The following is a 21,449-nucleotide window of genomic DNA, read 5'->3' as shown; positions in this document are numbered from 1 at the left end:
AAAAGGTAGGTATAAAACATATATAAAATAAACCACTATAAAGTGCTTAAGTTATAGTGTCCTATGGAAAAACCAGTAAAATATATTAAATAAAATAAACCACTTAAGGTGCTCTGTATTAGATATAATGTAGCAAGGGACTAGTATAAGGCATAAAAGGAGTTAGAAATAAATGGATAAAACAAACCACTTAAGGTGCTGAATCCATGATGCTCTAGGGCAGGTAGGTGTGACACATATATAAGATAAAATCCACTTAAGGTGCTGGGTATAAGAGAAAATGCTGACGTACAATAAAGTCAAAAGATGGATAAGATTCCTATCCCAAGACGGAATTTTATAACTTGAATCTCTATGTATAGGTAATAAGAAATCTAGAAGGCTATACCACCTTTAAATATAAGTCCATCTATGTATATATCCATAAAAAAGACTTTTTTGAATAAAGATGGCACGGAGTACACTATTAAAGACTTTTTAACTTGCCATTCGAATAATCTAATTTACGCACTTATATGCCCTTGTGGCTTATTCTATGTGGGAAAAACCACTAGAGCCCTACATATTAGAATAGAGGAACATGGCCGGAATATTACAAAAGGCTTTGAAAATCACAGTGTCTCATCACATTATAAATCGGCCCATAACTGCGAGTTTAAAAACACTACATTTTTAGGCATAAAAAAAGTAGACAAAGATTGGAGAGGAGGTAATTTTGATGCAAAAATGAGTAAACAAGAAATGGAGTGGATTTTTAAATTAAATACTTTAATTCCGAATGGGCTGAACGCAGATTTCGAGATGTGTCACTTTCTTAAATAGATTAAACAGTGCTCCGCTCCTCCTCTCTCCCCTATGCTACACACATAGATTCTAGGTTTCTTGACCCTATTTTATATGGACGGTTTTTTATGGATATATACATAGATGGACTTATATTTAAAGGTGGTATAGCCTTCTAGATTTCTTATTACCTATACATAGAGATTCAAGTTATAAAATTCCGTCTTGGGATAGGAATCTTATCCATCTTTTGACTTTATTGTACGTCAGCATTTTCTCTTATACCCAGCACCTTAAGTGGTTTATTTTATCTTATATATGTGTCACACCTACTTGCCCTAGAGCATCATGGATTCAGCACCTTAAGTGGTTTGTTTTATCCATTTATTTCTAACTCCTTTTATGCCTTATACTAGTCCCTTGCTACATTATATCTAATACAGAGCACCTTAAGTGGTTTATTTTATTTAATATATTTTACTGGTTTTTCCATAGGACACTATAACTTTAGCACTTTATAGTGGTTTATTTTATATATGTTTTATACCTACCTTTTTAAAATATTTATAGATTTAACCCTTTAAAGCGATCTATTTTTACTTATATGGATTTCTGACCCCCTCTATGCCTACGACTGATTCTCTTGCAGCATCAGATCTAATACCTAGCACCTAAATTGGTTTGTTCTAATAAGTATATCGGTAACATTCTTTATATCTGGAAGGAACTTTCTCTCAGCACTTTAAAGCAGTTTCTTTTTAATCTGTATGTATTCCCGATTTCCTCTATGTTTTCTACACTAATTTTAATATCATATTAAGTCTATTAACTCTAAGCACTGAAAGCGATATTGTAATCCCCTTAATACACATAATCTGGTCTTTTATGGGTTATAAAGAAGATACATACATATTAGAAAACTCAGACTTTATTTATACAGCATATACTCAAGTATCAACCGGACAGATCCTTTGTGTAATAGAAACTCCAGTATCTGTTTATGTTATGAATATAGAACAAAGATTTATGTGTATTAAGTTATGAGAAAAAAAGAAAAAACATGATCGAACTTTGATGGGATGTATTCTCCCTCTCTTCCTCTATAACTGTGCCGATACGGATGCATCCATGAGTTGAACCGCAAGTGGAACGCATGAAAACCGGATATAAGCGAAACCGGAAGTGACGTATACGGAAGTACAACTGCGAAAGAGGCTTGACACGCAGGGCATTGCCGTTACCATGGCAATAGCCCGCGAGAATTAAAAAGCCCGCACACCAATTATTCAAGTAAGAAGAAGGTATATAAAGCAGGAACCTGTCCAAAGAACATTACAAAGATTTTTTTATCCAGCTGAGGAAGCCTATTTGGCGAAACGCGTCCTGGAAAAGACTGTAACTATTGGACTTTTTATTTTTGCCTATATAGTGTGTATTTATATTTATTTGTTTGATACTTTTATACTGATATATTTTTAAAAAAAGTGATAGTCAAATAAAATTACTATTTTTACTGAGACACTATCTGGCAAATTTCGTTCCTGCTACTAAAAAGAAGGATTGTGGTCCTTAACCACATATGCTGTGCCATTGAGCCTAGTTGAAGGCTCTGGTTTTGTGAGTACCCCATTCGGAATTACACTTATATAAGTCATTTACCAAAGGTACTACACTATATGTGTTCTATGTCCTAGATTGGAAAAAGGAAGAACAAAAGCCGCCCAAGAAGGGAGAGGGTCGCCTTTACGGACCCTATAAGCGCATGAACTGAGCTAAAACATTTTGGCTCTATAAAGTGTGAGTGGGAATAATCTTATGTACATACTTGAATATATACTTTGCAGTGTTATACTATGATATATTCTTTGTGTTTACACTTTTAAGGAATCGTATATCAAGGTTAAGATCTCAAAAGAGAGAGAAAAAAGATATTTCAGGTATATCCACTTATTCCCAAGATCCTCTGTATTTTCCTTACTTTATATCTAAACATAGCGCTTCACCATTTCCCTAGATAATATATAATATGACCAGTAGGTATCTCTGGTCCTAACTTAGAGAATATAAAAAAAATTTACGCGGGACTGCACCTAGGCAACGTATACTTTATACTTAGAAGTTTGAAGGAGAGTGCCTTGCTTACTTATTTTGGATATATATATATATATATTTATTTATTTTTTCAGACTTTTAACAGTATTGGCCGCAATATTCTTAACTGCTGACTGCACATATACATAGATACATTTCATAATCCACAAGTATGTCCCGTCTAGGCCATTACGCTCTGCTGAAGACTTACATCAATCTTCTGTCCGTACTACCACCTCTGATTTTCGCCTTCAAGACTTGTCGAGGGCTGCACCATTCCTGTGGAATTCACTTCCCTCCTCCGTTAGATGCTCACCCAGTCTCCACTCCTTCAAAAAATCATAAAAAAAACACTTCTTCATAAAAGCGTATCAATTAAACTGTTAATAGCTACCGACTGATTTCTCTCTTGCAACTGTCTAATACTAGTCTAATACTATCCTTACCTTTTTGTGTCACTTTACCCCACTCCCTCTAGCATGTAAGCTCATTGAGCAGGGCCCTCAACCCCTCTGTTCCTGTGTGTCCAAATTGTCTTGTTACAACTACATGTCTGTTCGTCCACCCACTGTAAAGCGCTGTGGAATTTGATGGCGCTATATAAATAATAACATCATAATAATAATGATCTCTCCAGATCAGTTTATGAAAAAAAGATTTTTGTGCTTAACATATATCCATATGTCACTGGTACAAGATGTTGTCTTATATTTAGTATTATATAAATATCTCTGTAATTATAATCCACTGTTTTCAATGGTACGGTAGGATTCAATTCACCAAAACCTATGCATTAAGCATTGTTTCTTATGTTATTTATAGTGACATTTTAAATAACAGAAATTCTAAATGACTGAATTCATAGACTCTATAATTTTATATTTTATCTCCATACTTTCCAGCTGTAAACAATGTTACAGTCTAATATGAATACAATCTGAGTTTTATCACGTTTATAAGCTAATAAGTTCGTAGACATGAAAGTAAATTTTCCCAGCTGAAACTGAAAATGCATACAACACCAACAAAAAGGTTCCACCAACTGTCATTAAAATGCATAACTAGTAAAATCCACTAAATAACGACTGAAAACAATTACAACCAAGGATTGCATAATCTTCATGAGCAACCATTATTTCAGGAGTAATAGTTTATAAGCTCTCATAGACAAATCTCTCTCCAATAATCCTATCTGAAACAGGGGAAACTTAACTGCAGTGCAGGTTAAAACATAAAAGAATACTTTGTGTGGATAATTCCAGTTTGATAGATAATATAGAGGTTCTAGAACGTTTTAATGTATGTACCAAAAAAAGAACAGAAGATTATTGAGGTTTCTATGATTCTATATGTCAAAGGAACATTCTTACTTTTCAGCTCTTTTGTTAAAGGAACACTATAGGGTCAGGAACACAAACATGCATTTCTGACCCTATTGTTTTTAACCCACCATTTAGGTGGCTTGTCCCCCCCTTAAGCCTCCTATAAAAGTTTAAAACTCACCTTATTTCCGGCGCCGTGCGGGTCCGCAGTCACTGGCTTTTCCCCCTTTGTGACATCATCAACATGGCCACTTTTTATCCAATCCAATGCTTTCCCATAGGTAAAGCATTGGATTGGCTAAAATCAACAAAATGACAGTATTCCGGTAAAGTGCTAGCATCTACTACAACATACGAATTAAGCCCTTTGGTGGCAGGTGTCACCTCCAATAATAATATTCAGGGGGAGGAACTAAGTTCCTACCCTGGGTCTCACCCTTTGGTGGCAGGTGGCACCTCCAATAATAATATTCAGGGGGAGGAACTAAGGTCCTACTCTGGGTCTCACCCTTTGGAAGTGAGTGGAGGCCCTAATAATAATATTATTTGAGAAGACATTGTGTCCTCCACCAAGCTCCAAACCATTGCAGGTTAGTGGGGGCCCTAATAATAATACTCAGAAGACCTTGTGTCCCCCTCCTAGGCCCCACAACAGATGGGCATACCCCCAAATTCACAATACACCCCAATCCTATAGTCACCTCAAAATAGACTCACTAGGGTTTGAGCTCTCATAATAAAGAAAGCCCTTATAATGACTTTCCCTTGCTACGTCAGCTATTGCATTGCGTGAGAAAAGTACCTATTCAGTGTAATATCAGTTAGAGTGCTCTGATTAGTTAGCGAGTTCACATGTATCATGTATGGCGTCATGAGATACCATTTGGTCTTGATTTAATAAGCTTTCCAAGTGATTCAATACTGTTAGAAAAACCATTCCAAATCATTTATCTACAGATCAGTCAACATTAAAGTATTTGGGCATGTTTTGTAGATAAATCATTTGTAAAGATTTTCTAACAGTATTGCATTATTTGGAAAGCATAATAAATTGAGGCCTTAGGTCTCGATTTAGTATTGTTGGATTAGCTTTCCAAATTTTGTAATATTTCTGGATACACTTTTTAAAGGATTTAGTATTATGAAATATATTTTCATTTTTTATTATGTATTTATTTTTTTCATATTTTTTTCATATATGATTTTTTATATATGTATTTCCATATGTTGAAAAACATATTTTTAAAATTATAAAAAAAATAACACATAGTGCTTTCTGTATATACAGGGAAAAAAACAGAATCGAATAATGGAATATAACTCACAAAGTATAGAGCCATGTCAGGCTCTATATAATGCTCTCCAAGGTGCCTATGCAGGCTTAAAGATTTATATTTTTCTTCCCTCTGTGGTGGAAATACTGAAGATGGGGGCTCCAAGTGAATGTAAATGACTTTATTGTTGTCAAAAGGTAAAAATAAGTAATAACAATATTGGGACAAAAAAAGCAGTGAATAAATAACAAATATAACTCACTGCAAATAAAAGAGTTTAAAAAGTCACAAGAGTAAGTCAGCAGACATGTTTTGACTTCTCCTGGAGTCTTCCTTAGTGCTGGTCAATGCTTCCATCCTTTCTGAATATATTCATGTAAAATAAATAATAGAAATTGGAGGTCCTGATCCAAGGGTCCCTATAAGGGACTGATGGGTCAGTATCAGGATAGCCCTATATTACTCTTCCCTGAATTGGGGAATAACCCACGATAGATAAAAAAAAATAGAAATAGAAGATGGACTAAAGTGTCCTGGGTGGGAGAGTAATAAGAGTTGAGGAAGGGGAGCCCTACCTTTAATAGTCCTAAGGGGAAACAGGAGTGAAAGCAGAGCAGGAAAAAGGGGAGACCAAGTTTGGTGTAAAAGTTTATGTATATCCACATACCAATACTTGTCAATATGCAGCTAGGAAATACAGCGTAGCTAATCCTCTAAAAAGGTCTTTGCCTATACTGTGTATAATCCTGGCTTAGTAGATATAAAAAAATCAGGTAGAGAAGAGGTAAAATATGATATCTGGACTGAAGAGAAAGGCAATATCAAACCCCAAAGAAACAATCCCCTTAACAGCCCAGAGTTGAAGCACTTCTTATAGCGTTCTGTCCCTATTACCTCGGCACTGTGGATAACAACAAATGCCTACCTGAACCGCTCTCCCTTCCTGTGCTGATAAATAACATTAATTAAAGCAAACTAATCTAGTGCATAAGTGCTACCAAGTAGTACAAAAATAAATAAATGAAATAAAAAATAGCTTGATGCATGTTTCGGCAAGTCAGCACACCGTCGTCAGGAGCGGTATCTGTAAACTAGTCCCTGTATCGGTTTTATATGTCTCACAATCAGCCTCTAAGTGTTCACTGCTGTGTGGAGGAAGTGTGTAGTTCCCACCTTTTCATCTTTGGCATTCTTCCGTGATGCTGATTGGTCTTATTCACTGAGAGGAGGCTACCCCTCTCACCGTTCGTTAGGTATTGGCCACGTGGGGCTAATGTTTTGATATGAAAATTCATGGCGTAATCCGGAGGTGTGGCTAGGATGCCGTGAGTTTATTCATTGGGCTATTCCCACATGGGTAATTGTGTTGATGTGCTAAACGGGATGTTGAATGGGATGGTAAGATGTATAACCAAAACAATGAGAGCTTTGAAACCTAGCTCTCCTTGTATACTTAATATCTGACACTTCATCCAATTTCTTTTCTTTTCTTAAAAATGGATGATGATAAAAGGATGATAGTGGGTTGGTAAGATGCATACCCCCCCCCCCCCTCTCCCTTCCACCTGAAGGTAGACTTCATCCTCTTTGTAACTTATATGAATTTGAGTGAATAATTAATATACGGTGAACTTCACAGATTTACATCTGAGAGTAACACCTCCACATATTAACGATCGGATAAGGATAGATAATTGAACAATGAGAGCACTGTAACTTAGCTCTCCCTATATATATATCTTCATCTGACACTTTATCCATTTATTCTATTCTCTTCTTTAAAACGGATGCTAAAGGGATGTTGAATGGGAAGGTAAGATGTATAACCAAAACAATGAGAGCTTTGAAACCTAGCTCTCCTTGTATACTTTATATCTGACACTTCATTTAATTTTCTTTTCTTTTCTTAAAAATGGATGATCATAAAAGGATGATAGTGGGTTGGTAAGATGTATAACCAATTCGAGGGCTTTCCAGGTGGTAGTGTACGGAAGCACGAATCAGTCACTATTAAGATGACGTGAGGTAACTATACCCTCATCATGCACATCAACACTATTACCCACGTGGGAATAGCCCAATGAATAAACTCACGGCATCCTAGCCACACCTCCGGATTACGTCTTGAATTTGCATATCAAAACATTAGCTCCACGTGGCCAATACCTAACGAACGGTGAGAGGGGTAGCCTCCTCTCAGTGAATAAGACCAATCAGCATCACGGAAGAATGCCAAAGATGAAAAGGTGGGAACTACACACTTCCTCCACACAGCAGTGAACACTTAGAGGCTGATTGTGAGACATACAAAACCGATACAGGGACTAGTTCACAGATACCGCTCCTGACGACGGCGTGCTGAAACGCCGAAACGCGCATCAAGCTATTTTTCATTTCATTTATTTATTTTTGCACTACTTGGTCGCACTTATGCACTAGATCAGTTTGATTTAATTAATTTTATTTATCAGCACAGGAAGGGAGAAAGGTTCAGGTAGGCATTTGTGGTTATCCACAGTGCCGAGGTAATAGGGACAGAACACTATAAGAAGTGCCTTAACTCTGGGCTGTTAAGGGGATTGTTTCTTTGGGGTTTGATTTTCCCTTTCTCTACAGTCCAGATATTGTATTTTACCTCTTCTCTACCTGATATTTTTCTATCCGCTAAGCCAGGATTATACACAGTATAGGCAAAGACCTTTTTAGAGGATTAGCTACGCTGTATTTCTGTAACGGTTTACCTTGGTTGGGAGTCTGAAGCCCAGATATATGCCCACCCTTGCAATTAAACACACGCCAAGGTGGTCAGGTAAGAACTCACCTGGCCTGTGAGTCTGTGCATGGGGGCTGTGCAGGTTATCGCTCCAAGTTGCAGTACAGATAGGACATAAACAGGAGAATAGTCGTGGGTAAGCCAGAGGTCAGAGGATGCCAGAAATCAGGATACACTAAATAACAAGCCAAGGTCAGGAATCAACAGGAGAATACGAAACAGCAATAAGAGAACCAGAGTCAATGAGAAGCAGTGTCTTATACCTGTCTAATCAGTGATCAGCCACAGGTGAACCATGAGTGACAGGAGCAGTCTCAAGTAAATTCCAACCCCCAGTGCTGGATACAAGGCAAGATCCAACGTTTAGGCCAATGCTTGAGCTGTATAGTGGCTCAGAGGAGAAACAGCAGGCCTAGGACCGCAAAGTACCCAGGTTGAAATCCCTTATTGGGAACTTCTGGGGCGACCTTGTCTGGATGTCGTGGTGAGAACTATGACAATTTCCTAGCTGGATATTGACAAGTATTGGTGTGTGGATATACATACACTTTTACACCAACCTCGGTCTCCCTTTTTTCCTGCTCTGCTTTCACTTCTGTTTCCCCTTAGGACTATTAAAGGTAGGGCTCCCCTTCCCCAACTCTTATTACTCTCCCACCAGGACTCTTTAGTCCATCTTCAATGAATATATGCATGTGTAATCCGTGTTTATTCTGTACACCTGGCTTCCGTGTAGCCTCATTTCCAGCGGGTAAATAGTGAGTCATCAATTTGGGTTTTCAGACGTGATGCACGGTGTTTACATCACTTCCGGTTTTGGGAATAAGTCCGGCGGAATGGCGGAAGTAGTCCAGGTGCCATTTTACTTGAGGGAAAAATTCTCAAACAGAGCAATATGCAGATGTTAACATCAATTAATAATGTAAACAATGTAATTTATGTTAACATCTGCATATTGCTCTGTTTGAGAATGTTTCCCTCAAGTAAAATGGTGCCTGGACTACTTCCGCCATTGCGCCGGACTTATTCCTAAAAATCGGAAGTGATGTAAACACCATGCGTCACGTCTGAAATGATGGGGAGGAGATCTTGGCTTCATGCTGCAGAGACAGCAGATCCATATACTAACATTTACCAAAAGAAGAACAGGTTTTAATAATTCATATAAACAGAGACATTTCAGGCATTAAGAGTACTTCAAGTTTTCGAAACAACCAAACATTTTCTATAGCAATCTCACATACAACACATGCTGGCTTGATAATATTAAAAATACATTCTAAAAGTATATTTAATTAACAGATTTATCAATGTGTACAACACATTATTTATTTTTCTTCAGTAAATGTATACTTCATAGATGTTTCTCTATAACTATATTTATGCATTTAATTAACCTGAGATGCATTTGTTCAGATATGATAAAGGGAGTAAGTAATCTACAGCAGAACCAAGATGTTATTATAGTTGAAAAGATTAATATTATTAATAGTAACCTATATCTCACTGCAAATTATTATTTTTGACAAATGATGTGTTATATATATATATGATAGTTGGCAATAAAGGAAATTTGTGGTCTATAAGATGATGCCTTGTTCATATCATTTCTTCATAAGGTTTTCAACTTTTTATTAAACTAGGGAAAATAGATGGAAAATGTGTACATGTGCAGTAATTTCAATAAGAACTTTTAGATTGGTTGTTTAAAGTATTGATATAATACCTATTGTACTATAATTACACATGCGAGTTCACATGTCTCATGTATGGCATCATGAGATACCACTTGGTCTTGATTTAATAAGCTTTCCAAGTGATTCAATACTGTAAGAAAAACAATCCAAATCATTTATCTACAGATCAGTCAACATTAAAGTATTTGGGCATTTTTTTGTAGGTAAATCGTTTGTAGAGATTTTCTAAGAGTGTTGCATCATTTGGAAAGCTTAATAAATTGAGGCCTTAGGTCTCGATTTAGTATTGTTGGATAAACTTTCCAAATTATTTAATATTTCTCGATACACTTTTTAAAGTATTTAGTATTATGACATATATTTTCATTTTGTATTTTTATTTTCATATGTTTTTTTATATATGATTTTTTTTTATATATGTATTTTTATACGTTGAAAAACAAATTTTTAAAATGTATCCAAAAACATTAAATCATTTGGAAGGTTTATCCAAAAATAAATCAAGACCTGTAATATTTTGATATCTCATGATATATTTCTATATTTTTTATATATAATATATATGTTTTATATTTTTATATGTTAAAAAATAATTTCAAAAGTTCATTCAAAATGATTTAATCATTTGGAAAGCTTATCTAACAATATTAAATTGAGGCCTTAATTTGGATGTTATAGTGTTTTCCAAATCAGTTCTCTAACAGTCAATACTTTAGGCATTGCCCAATACTGTTCTTATAGGTATACTGACAAAACATAGACTGTTGGTATATCCTGAGAACTGTGTTGGAAAACTATTAGGCTGACCTTTTCAGCTGTAAAATATGAACAAAAAGAATTGGGTAGTTCTGGAAATAAATGTTCCCTTTCCATCTTACTGTCCCTGGTCTTATTACACAGAGGTGAACCTAACACAGTCATGGAAAATAATATTATTGAAGTAGGATGAATTATTCCCTTCTCTGCCGAAGCCCTAAAAGCTTTGATTTGAGCACTAATGCCAAAGACTGTGACATGGGAAAGAATACTAACGGGCAAAAGTGTATAGAAAAAATATATCTGCATGAAGAAAAATGGAAAATGTTATGATCAGAACAGCTTTAGTGGATGCTGTGATATCTAGCACGCAGTAATTTGCAAACATGTTGAATGAAGCCCATAATGTCCCTCTGCAAAGCTTTCTTAAGAAACTTCCTTTGTAGTAATAAAAAGTACAACATAGCCCCAATAGCGTTTAATACTGTCAATACACACTTTATTCATTGAGCAATTATGCACAGCTTATTACATGCTGTTGTTCATTTACTTTTAGTTGGTAAGCAGGTGTCACTTTGCACGTTAGTGTGAATTAAGTTTGTCTCCCTTCCTGTCACATGCACATGATCTACCTTTTTAATTCCACTAATGGTACTTACTACCTTGTAACTTGACAAAGATCCTGAAAGGAATAGAACATTGGCATTGTTCTGTTGACCCAATAAACATAGACGATGAAACAATAATGAAGGTGTACTTGAACATTTTGTAACTATTGGCTGATTTGGCATGACCAGGTCATTACTCACATTACTCACAGATATTTTAAGAGAGAATATTATTCCAAGACAGTACTGAATGTGTGCTAGCTTTTTTTCCTTGATTGTTTGAAAGCTTTGCAGATTCAAAGCCAAGACATCCTTGGTTGAGTGAGCTCTTCTGCCATCTGGAGAAATTAACCTCTGTGAAGCAAAGAACTTTAAGATGCTCGAGAAGACACAATTTCTTAACATTTAAGAGGTCGTGTGTTTTCCAAAAGGTAGAATGAATGATCAGTTGGTTTATCTACAGCGGCTGATGAACTTGATATGGATTTTTACGCTAAGTGTGTGCTTTAGAAGAAGGGTGAGAACTTAGTGAAAGGCTATGTCATGAGCCAGGAGTCCAACCTAGGTAAAAACGTGGGCATAGGTCTTACAAAATATTTTTATGTATGGAAAACTGTAAATGGTGTAGGATGTCGGAGAGTCTCTGAATCAATTTTTACTTATATAATATCATAGTCGTTTCAGACACTGCTTCCAGAGTTCCAGGAGAATATTTTAACATGGCTTGAGAGAACAAATACACCAACCAGATAGTTCTCACAGTTTGTTCTGTTTTGTCTTTTCTTACATACTCGTGGGGTTTTATGAGAATCTGCAGTACCAAAAAAAGCCTCTAGAAATAAAAACCCTGCAGGGAGAATGATTCATTATTTTATTTATTTGTTACATAGTTACATAGCTGCATAGCTGAAAAGAGACTTGCGTCCATCAAGTTCAGCCTTCCTCACATATGTTTTTGCTGTTGACCCAAAAGAAGGGAAAAAAACCCAGTCTGAAGCAATATTTTATGTCTTTTACGCCTTGTCATGCTGACACTGGAAATTGTAACCATTTTGTGGGAGTGTACAGGGCGTGTTTTACTGCCTCCTGTTATGGTATATAAGTGGGCCAGTTGGCCAGATTAAAGACCCTTCATCAAGTCTAGGCTGATGTTTCGGATATTGGGAGCTATAATAACTGCTTCACTGGGGATATGGGAGAATTACAGCGGATATACTCAGCCTGATTATAGGGGATTCGTTACAATAATGCTATCATATCCCCTCTGAGGCACCGTTTTTCCAAACTAAAGAGATTTAAATGTTTTAACCTTTCTTCATAACTAAAATGCACCATTCCTTTTATCAATTTTGTAGCTCAATTCTGCACTTTTTTTTAGTGCCATGATATTCTTCTTTAGAACAGGTGCCCAAAATTGCACAGCATATTCAAGGTGTGGTCTGATCAGCACTTTATAAAAAGGCAAAATTATTTTTTCATCCTGAGAATGTATGCCCCTATTTATATATATATTGTTGCCAAATTTGTTGTCTATAACAATACCCAAATCCTTCTCATGTGTTGTTATCCCTAATGTCCTACCATTTTGGGTGTAAGTTGCTTGTGCATTCTTGGCCCTGAAGTGCATAACTTTGCATTTCTCTACATTACATTTCATCTACCATTTTAGTGTCCAGTCCCCCAATCTATCTAAATCTCTCTGCAGCAAAGCAATATCCTGCTCACATTGTATTACTTTACAAAGTTTTGTGTCATCTGCAAACACTAAAACATGGCTTTCAATGCCTATTTCAAGATCATTTATAAATATGTTAAATAGAAGCTGTACCAAAACAGAACCCTGAGGGATACCTCTTAACACTTTTGTACAGGTTGAAAATTTACCATTAATGACATGTACTCTATCCTTAAGCCAATGTTCTACCCAATAACAAGAATATTCATCTAGACCAATTTATTTTAGTTTGAAGACTAACCTATTGTGAGGAACCGTATCAAATGCCTTGGCAAAATCCAAGTAGATCACATCCACTGCAGCACCCTGATCTATACTTCTACTTACTTCTTCGTAGAATGCAATTAGGTTAGTTGGACATGACCTATGTTTCACAAAACCATGGTGATTATTGCTAATAGCAAAGTTATTCCCAATGAATTTCTGAACATTATCCCTTCAAATAGTTTTCCAGTCACAGAAGCTAAGCTCACAGGTCTATAATTTCTAGGCAAGGATTTTGAACCCTTTTTAAATATAGGAACGACATCTGCCTTCCTCTAATCCTCCGGTACAATACCTGGAGCAGAAGAATCTTGAAAGATTAAATACAGAGGTTCACTTATTTCTCCACTTAGCTCCTTAAGTACTCAGGGGTGAATACCGTCAGGCCCTGGAGCTTTATTTACATTAAATTTCTTTAACTGCTGTAGCACCTTGTCTCTAGTCATCCAATTATAAGTTATCTGCAAGTTTTTTTTGCAGAAATCATTTGCATATCTCTTACCATAGGATCTTAATTAATATATATAAAGTTATTTAAAATGTCTGCCTTTTCCTTCATTAACTAACAGACCCATCTCTGTTTCTAGTGTACCTACACTTTAATTGTTTGTTTTTTTAGAATTGATGTACTTGGAAAAAAATGTTGGGGTTGGTTTTGCATTTTTTGCTATCAATTACTAATTTTCTAGTTTAGCCACTTTAATTGCCTTTTTGCAAGCATTATTGGCTTCCTTATATCTTGCATAGAATGCCTCTGATTTGTCTGATTTAAATGCTTTAAATGCCCTTTTCTTATTTTTAATCGTTTGTTTTACTTCTCTACTAAGCCACATTGGTTTCAATTTGTTTCTTTTATATTTATTACCCAATGGTACACACTGAGTAATGTACCTTTCTAATATTTGTTTGAAGAGTTTCCATTTATTCTCAGTTTTTTTTTCACTATGGAATTTATCCTTGGTCGATATGTTGTAGAGCTGCCCTAATCTTATTGAAGTAGTTTATTTTAAAAATTACCATATTGTGATCACTATTTCCCAAATGCTCCCCTTCTTAAATGTTGGTAAAAATATCAACATTGTTTGTTATAACGAGATCCCGACAAGCATCCTTTCTACTTGGTGCTTGTACCAGTTGTGACATGAAGGTGTCATTTAACACATTCAAAAACCTGATTCCCCTTGCTGAAGTACTAGTCCCTCTATCCCAATTTATGTCCGGGTAATTAAACATTTCAATAATTAATGTGTTACCCCAATTTGCAGCTTTCCCAATTTGCTCTAACAGCTGTTCTTCCTCATTAATATTTACATTTGGTGGTTTAAAACATATCCCAATCAATAATTGATTTCCCTTTGTTCATCCCAAGCAGATATCTACCCATAAAGATTCCACAAATTTAATCTTCACACTCCACATGAATAAGATTTAACTTATCCTCCCAATAATCCAACATGCTGGACCTGAACACCCAGGAGACCTCAAACTTTCCGGGTTGAGACTATCAGAGTGGCAGATTACCCTATCTACTCTCTTAATAACAGAGTCCCCTACCACCAAAACCTGTCTAGCCTTCCTTACACTCTCAAACCCACCCGTACTAGAGTGGCTGTTTCCACGGCTGTTAGAAGGAACAGCTTCCTGCAGAACAGCTACTACTGAGATGATGCTCCCAACGTCTTCACTCAAACGGGATTAACATTGTATGTTATATCAACAGTATATAACAAAAAATGCATTAGTCATGTTATGCTCATATTCAAGCATATAGTATAATATCTGAAAACTGTATATTTTTCCAATATTTCTATAAATTTTAAAATATTTATTTAAACTTGTGCAAATGTATACTTTTTATTTTTTAGATATCCTTGGTCAACAATCTATGTATAAAAAATAAACAACAATGCTATTTTATCCTAAGTTGGTGTGGCAGCTATTTAAATAAATATTATGCTTGCTTTTTAAGCACTATGTAGTTAAAAGATTAATGATGGCAGAATTGGGGAAGAAATGACCTGCGTTACAGTTGGCTTATAATGAAGCAGAGTCATGAACAATGAATTGCAAAATAATTCACTGTTCTCACATCTCCTACTAAAAGGGTTACACCACGTTTTCTTCTATATTGTTGTGAATCTCCATTACCATGACAAGGGGAAAAAATGAAATGTTGCATCAACAGAACAGAATATTGTATTTAATGCAATTATGGAAATAAATTTAGGATAGTTTTCACTGTGCAGCTAATGTCAGTATGATTTATGGATTGTCATCAATGAAATTGTAGCTCCATTTTAAGTCACATTCTTTTGTCCTAAAAATCAATGTCACAATTATAAAACTTTTCACTGCAATTAACTACCCATTAACTTTCACTTGGCTTACTGTTTATATTTTCCCAAAAGTATGAATAGATTAGAGAAGCAATTAATAAACCTGCCAACAATACTTTTGTTTCAAGCCCTCTATTGTTAGCAATAGATTAGTCTGATATGGTGCTATTACAAATGATCCTTAGGGGGTTTAACAAGTGCAGCAGATAAGCACTGCCTTTTTGTTTTTAATTATTTCTTTACTGATTGCTATAATGCACTCTTTAACAAAATGCAGCGTATAGCAATAATCATCGAGGTGTCAGGGGGCAGTAATTCATACTGCTCTATTTTTATTAACTTATTTATGGAAAGTGGAACACTAAATTAGGGTTAATATAGGGGCATCTATTCCAAGATTATTATGGCAGGTTCTAAAAACATTTTATTTTACCCACGATAATCAATTTTGTTTGTCTCAATGGCAGTACGGAGACTATGCAAAGCAAGAAATATTATACATTGAAATATAGGTATATTGTTTCATACAGAAATGTGGATTCGCAGTCGAAAATATTAATTTATTTATAAATAATAAATAATTTATATATTAAACAGAAAATGTTGTTTTAGATAAAATACAAACTTGTTTAATTGTATTTATGTCCTAAAGGAGCACTCAAATAAAAAAATAAAAAAAAAAAAAAGATATGAACATACCTTTATTCAAGCACTGCGACATTCCAATATTCCTTATGCAAAGTCATCACATTTGTCCGGTCAGATGCTTCTCAATCCACCAATTCAATGCTTCTCAGTGAGATGCACTGAACTCAATGCTTCTCACTGAAAAGCATTTGATTAGTGGTTGTCAACCTTTGGTTGTCTCATGCTCTTACATCCATACTGCTGGTAAGGCATCAAAGGAGATGTAGTCCAAAACATCTGAAGTGTTAAAGGTTGCCTACCCCTGCATTATATGCATACTCAGCTGAGCACTAGCATACTTTGCATGTTGCCACTAGGTGCCAAATAGATTCAATAATTGAAAGGGTTTTTTTTTTTTTGAGAATCCTGTAGTGACTGTCTATTTGTTTCTTTCTCAGAAACATAATTGTTTGCAACATCAAGGCTGTAGGTGTTGCATCTGTGCTCCCAAATCACCTAATTACAATGATTCTAGTACTTTAACCATGCTCTTACTATTATAAAATGATTCAGTTGCAAGTTTAAAAAAGCAGGGGGGAATCATTTAATCCAAAATAGTTTATTTCATGGCTGGACTTGGACAAAACTTGTGCCCATGCATTTTAAGGCAGAGCAGCCCAAAAAGGAGTAGGTGTGTTGTGACATCATTGTCCTCCAGGGAAGCCCATTTGCATAGCCCTGCTAAACAGCTCCCACAATTGTGTTGCATTTGCTGGTGACTTGTCTAGTCTCCCCATATGTGGGACACCAGAGGCCAAAAGAGAAATGGGAGGTAAAATATTTAATGGAGGGTTTACATCTAGCCTTTTCAAAATTATGAACAGAACTAGACAGGGCTCTCTTCTTTCTCTATTGCTGTTTATCCTTTTTTAGAAACTCTAGCTCACATCATTCGGGACTATCCAAACATTCATGGAATTAAGTCTAACAAAAAACAAAAAACAAAAATGCTGCATTTCCAAGTTTGTAGATGACATCTATTTAACATTAGCTCAACCTAAATTGTCTCAGCTTACCCTAATGTCCCTCCTTGTGGATTTTGGAAAATTATCTCAGTAAAAGCTCAACAGTCGCCAAAGTCCAAGCTCTGCAAATGGATATTTTTAGCCTATTACTGCCAGAGGTGAAGGTATACTCCTCTGCTCAATTAAGAAAACAAAATCACTGTTTAGTAGATATACACCCAATTAAAACATGCATGCTTTTCATTATGCATGTTTTCATTGTGCTATATCTAAAACTGCTTGCAAGAGCTGCAATCTCCAATCCGTTTTGCAAGCCCTCCCCTATCCTGCCTGGATTTCTGTGGCTGTGCAATCACAGACTTCCTAATGCAACTCAATGAGAAGTCTTTGCAAGGCTCTGGGCAGTTGCTATGAGTTTAGTTCCACTGAGAACATGAGTTAAGTTCCACTGAGCTAAACAACCAGGAAGTAACAGCATTGAATGTCTGATTCACAGCCAGGGTAACAATGTTCATTTATAAAAGTGACAATTTCCTTTTAAATTTGCATTTTCCATAAAAATGACATACTCTGCATAAATAAAGCACAGCAAACTGAAGTGTTTAAGAATTCTGGAATTTTCCTCTAAAGCAACATTATACTTTTGACTGAAGGTCAGACGTTCTAGTTTATTTGGTGACATGAATCACAAAATCAATGGATACTTTATACAAGCATAATCATTTTTCACTGCTTAAACAAATCAAACAAACTTTGAACTCATGGCAATGTGTCATGGTGTTTTGGCAGGTCAAATGCATACAGTCAAAATAATGATTGTCACCAAATTACTAGCCCCACCTCCCTTCTCCTTTGCACTGAAGCCCGACAGCCACAGAAAGTTTGGGTGGGGTTAGAAAGGGTGGGCTTGTAAAGGCAGCAGACAAGAGACCTGCAGGTTTTACAAACTGTTTTTAGATATACCACAATTTAAAAATAAAATAAAATGCATGATTAAATACATGCACGTTTTAATTTGTTTATCTTTTAAACAACAATTTTTATTTATATTGTATGTGTGAGCCAATAGCTATATTGGCTCACACAGTTAGTTTACATGTCTTTCAAGGTAGCCTATGGGTCGACATGGAAATATTCCTAAACAACACTCATATAGTTACATAGTTACATAGCTGAAAAGAGACTTGCATCCATTAAGTTCAGCCTTCCTCACATTAGTTTTTTGCTGTTGATCCAAAAGAAGGCAAAAAAAACCTGTTTGAAGCACTTCCAATTTTGCAACCATTTAGGAAAAAAAAACCTTCTTGACCCCAGAATGTCAGTCAGAAAATCCTTGGATCAAGAAGCTATTACCCTATATTGAAAAACTATATCCTTGAATATTCTGTTTTTGCATGTATGCATCTAGTTGCTGTTTGAACATCTGTATCTACTCTGATAAAACCACTTCTTCAGGCAGAAAAGTCCACATCCTTATTGTTCTTTCAGTGAAAAAAAAATTTCTTTGCCTTAGACAAAATCTTCTTTCTTCCAGTCTAGACGCATGTCCTCGTGTCCTATGTAAAGTCCGGTTTGTGATTGTTTGTATTGGCCCCGGATATATTTGTATAATGTTATCATATCCCCTCTGAGGCAAAGTTTTTCTAAACTACAGAGGTTTAAATTTGTTAACCTTTCTTCATAGCTGACATGTTCCATTCCTTTTATTAATTTTGTAGCCCGCCTCTGCACTTTTTCTAGTGCCATAATATCCTTCTTTAGAACAGTTTCCCAAAATTGCACAGCATATTCAAGATGTGGTCTAACCAGTAATTTATAAAGAGGCAAAATTATATTTTCATCCCGAGAATGAATTCATGCATGGCAATACCTTACTGGCCTTAGCCACTGCTGATTGACATTACACATTGTTGCATAGTTTGTTGTATATAACAATTCCCAAGTCCTTTCTGTGTGTTGTTATCCCAAATTTGCATCCATTAAGGGTGTAAGTTGCTTGTGCATTCTTTACGCCGAAGTGCATAACTTTGTATTTTTCAACATTTCAACTTTGCTTTCATCTGCAGCAAAGTAATATCTTGCTCACATTGTATTACTTTACAGAGTTATGTGTCATCTGCAAACATTGAAACATGACTTTCAATGCTTTTTTCAAGATCATTTATATACTTGTTAAATAGAAGGGGTCCTAGAACAGAGCCCTGAGGGATACCACTTGACACCTCTGTCCAGCTTAAACATTTACCATTAATGACAACTCTTTGTACTCTATTTTTAAGCCAATGTTCTACCCAAGAACAAGAATTTTCATCTATACCAATTTCTTTGAGTTAGAACACTAATCTACTGTGTGTACCTGTGTCAAATGTCTTGGCAAAATCCAAATAGATCACATCCACTGCAACACCCTGATCTATACTTCTACTAACTTCTTCATAGAATGCAATCAAGTTAATTTGACATGACCTGTGCTTCATAAAACCATGCTGATATTTGCTGATAACCATGTTTTTCTCAAGGAATTCTTATATTATCCCTTAATACCTGTCAAATACTTTTCCAGCCACAGAAGTTAAAGGACCACTCTAGGCACCCAGACCACTTCAGCTTAATGAAGTGGTCTGGGTGCCAGGTCCTTCTAGGGTTAACCCATTTTTTTCATAAACATAGCAGTTTCAGAGAAACTGCTATGTTTGTGAATGGGTTAAGCCTTCCCCTATTTCCTCTAGTGGCTGTCTCACTGACAGCCGCTAGAGGCGCTTGCGTGATTCTCACTGTGAAAATCACAGTGAGAGCACGCAAGCGTCCATAGGAAAGCATTATGAATGCTTTCCTATGTGACCGGCTGAATGCGCGTGCAGCTCTTGCCGCGCGTGCGCATTCAGCCGACGGGGAGGAGAAGAGGAGGATCGGAGGAGGAGAGCTCTCTGCCCACTGCTGGAAAAAGGTAAGTTTTTACCCCTTTCCCCTTTCCAGAGCCAGGCGGGAGGGGGTCCCTGAGGGTGGGGGCACCCTCAGGGCACTCTAGTGCCAGGAAAACAAGTATGTTTTCCTGGCACTAGAGTGGTCCTTTAAGCTCACATGTCAATAATTTCAAGGCAAGAATTGTGAACCCTTTTAGAATATTGGAACCACATCTGCCTTCCTCCAATCATCCTGAACTCTTCCTAAAAGAAAAGAATCTTGAAAGATTAAAAACAAGTTCACTTGTTTCTACACTTAGTTCCTTAAGTACTCATAGATTAATACTGTCAGGCCCTGGAGCTTTGTTTATATTAACTTTCTTTAGTTGCTGCAGCACCTTGTCTCAAGTTAAGCAATTACAATTTTTAGCAGCAATCATTTGCACATCTATTGCCATGGGTTCTTCCTTAATATATACGGAGGAGAAATAGTTATTTAAAATGTATGCCTTTTCCTGGTCTTCATTAACTAACACCCCCATCCCAGTTTTTAGTGTAACTACACTTTCATTTTTTGTTTTTTTATGTACTTAAAAAAACGTTTTAGCGAATTTAATCACCATTTTTCACATATTATTGGCTTCCTTATATATTTTATAGCATGCCTCTGATTTGTCCGAGTTAAATGTTTTAAATGCCCTTTTCTTATTTTTAATCTCTTGTTTTGCTTCTCTACTAAGGAACATTAGTTTCAATTTGTTTCTTTTATATTTATTTCCCAATGGTACATACTGAGAAATGTACCTTTCTAACATTTGTTGGAAGATGTTCCATTTATCCTCAGTGTTCCTTTCACTTAAGAGTTTATGCCCGTCAATATATTGTAAAGCTACCCTTAGCTTATAGAAATTGACCTTTTTAAAATTATATGTTTTAGTATACCCCATGTGCTTTTGTTTTTTTTTTTAGTTTATTTCAAAGGACACTATATTACGATCACTATTTTCCAAGTGCTCATCCACTTTTAAACTCCTACACATACCCAAATATTCCTGGAGAAAACATCCTGTCTCTTTCCCTACAATAACTCTGCCTATAAATATAGAACAATATTATGTGTAGATTTAACTCTCCGACATTTTTTTTCCCCAATGGCCTACGTTTTGGTCCTACAAGCTGTTAATTCAGACCTCCCATTAACCCATTAGGAGGTCACACATGGTGAAATTCTCAACTTTGCCAAGTTGCAAACTAC

This window comes from Pelobates fuscus, chromosome 2 (genome assembly GCF_036172605.1).
Source record: "Pelobates fuscus isolate aPelFus1 chromosome 2, aPelFus1.pri, whole genome shotgun sequence".
In the NCBI taxonomy this organism is placed as follows: Eukaryota; Metazoa; Chordata; class Amphibia; order Anura; family Pelobatidae; genus Pelobates; species Pelobates fuscus.
Note: the sequence above shows the minus strand (reverse complement) of the source record.